This window comes from Agrilus planipennis, unplaced genomic scaffold (assembly GCF_000699045.2).
Source record: "Agrilus planipennis isolate EAB-ADULT unplaced genomic scaffold, Apla_2.0 scaffold119, whole genome shotgun sequence".
Taxonomy (NCBI): Eukaryota; Metazoa; Arthropoda; class Insecta; order Coleoptera; family Buprestidae; genus Agrilus; species Agrilus planipennis.
Genome location: NW_020438931.1, coordinates 948,259 through 950,431, shown reverse-complemented (window position 1 = coordinate 950,431; position 2,173 = coordinate 948,259). Strand labels below are relative to the sequence as shown.

Below are 2,173 nucleotides of genomic sequence, written 5' to 3'. Positions count from 1 at the left end.
TCGCACACGTACATATGTTACAAAACAATAAACAATAAATTAGAGAAATTTACCCAACTGGGCAACCTAAAGATGTACTTAATTAAATTAGCATGCTAATGCGTAAGTATCATTTTAAAAAAATATAAATAATTAATCGTAAAGAGATAAGTAAAAGCCTCATTGTTTTATAGTCTTTTTTAATAAACTTTACAACTGTTTCGTCTGTAATAACTTATATTTTTCAGGATTAGATAGACAATAGTTATGACAAATTTCTTTAGAAAACAATTACGTATAATATTAAATTAAATTTCTGATGTCTTGTAACTGCTTTCCTTCCCATCATCGAATGCGAGTTTTCTCGTGATTTTCTCAAAAACTACTAAATTATAAATGTTGATTATCAGCGATTCAGTGAGGCCATCTGTAGCTTCTGGAAGATATTTAGTATGTACATATGAGACGTGAAATTATCCTTTATTCACATCAGTAATAAACGGGAAGTTTTTTTATGAATTTCACTCATTGGTAAGCTTCTTTTGAAATACTTTTTAAATACATACCTAAACAAATAAAAAATGCTCTGTAATGCTTCAGAAGGTTTAATATAAAATTAGTTTGAATTTTTTCAACTTCTTTAGTATTTTTCAAGAGTATAATATACTTTGAAATCATACTTGAGCATGATTAAATATTTTTGGAAGTTTTTGTTTACCAATTAACCACCTTTTAAAAGAAATAAAAATAATAATGAAGAAGTAAAATGTGAAAATAATCATCATTTTTTCTGATTATAATAATGCTTAAAAATCAATATACAAATGAATCTAATAATGATGCTTTTATAATCTTTGCCTGGTCACTCTAAGGTGTTTCGCAGTTAGAATTTGCTTCTGTAAGAATGGATATTAATTGCACATTACGTAGTTATAACATGTAAGGTATTTGTTTCCATTCGTTTTTCGAACTTGATTCTTTAAAACATAATAGATAGGGTGTGTATTTGCGTGACTCGTATTATATTCAATCTACATAATTATTACAAAATATAAAAATACCTATTTTTATCTTGCATTTAAATAGTTTTTTGAGAAAAGCATTTTGTATTTCATTTAAAATACTTTTCCAAACCTATTTTCTATTTGTAAAATGCAAAATACATTTTTGCTATTAAAAGTTTTGCTAGTATCATCGATCAAGCTACAATATAAAATGATGAATGAATAAAGTTGCTCACATTGGCAGTTGAAGGTATTAGAAGCTTAAAAAGTGAACAAAGAGACATTCTATGAATGTCTTCTAATTCTTTAACTGAAGAGAGCCCAAAAATTCTAAACTTTTTGGAAATGTATAATCTAAAATATTGGATCGATATTTTTTTTTGGGTTCAATGTCATGGTCCATGGAATTTTAAAGTTCTAAATTGATATCAGCACCTGCAAATCACCCCTTATCGTACCTGTAGCAAGGAACTACGAAATTCTATCAATTACGACAAAATATTGATTAATATACGACAGTTGTGTAAAACCGAAAACTACAAGATATTGTGGTGTGCTAATAAATGCGTATAATCCAAAATCCTTAGAAAACGATTCGAAAAACTTCACTTGTTAGATGAATCCAAAGCTCAAAAAACTATGTATTCCATTTCTTTCTCTTATTACAATGTGTAAAAGATCGGAAACAAAATGGGATTGTAAATATTTTATATAGAATGATTGATGTTGATCAATAAAATTATTTGCAACACTATTTTGATTGTGATCATTTACACTAAACAAACTACTTTGGCATCAGTGCCTTTTTTCCAATTAAAACGGGTGACAAGAAGAATTATTTGTTGCTAAACTGAAGAAACTATAATACAAAGATAGAAAAACTATATCTCAATCATTTTAAACAGAAAAATATAAATCATACTTAATCTTTCAAGCTGATGATACAGTACAAAAACCACTATAAGTCTAGAAAAACGCAAATTTTTAAAAAATGAGGAAATGCCTGCAAGGTTTTCGTAAAATTAAATAAATACTACAAAAAAGTATTTATTTGAAAAAATTATTTTGAATATTCGTATTGGGCATTTAGTACTTAAAAGACAAAGTATAGAATAACTTCAGAAAAGACTGCAGAATCTTCTGATGACAATTGTTTTGCCGTTGATAATAAAATAAGCGACATACGTTAT

At 27.0% G+C, this 2,173-nt stretch overlaps 1 long non-coding RNA gene across 1 annotated transcript in view; it reads right to left on the bottom strand.

Annotated features, from left to right (window-relative positions):
- Positions 1–162: 162 nt before the first annotated feature.
- LOC112904370 overlaps positions 163–2,173 on the bottom strand; it is a 7,245-nt gene continuing 5,234 nt past the window's right edge. Inside the window, exon 2 of the long non-coding RNA XR_003231052.1 lies at positions 163–545. This is a non-coding gene — a long non-coding RNA (uncharacterized LOC112904370). The remainder of the gene's footprint in view (positions 546–2,173) is intronic.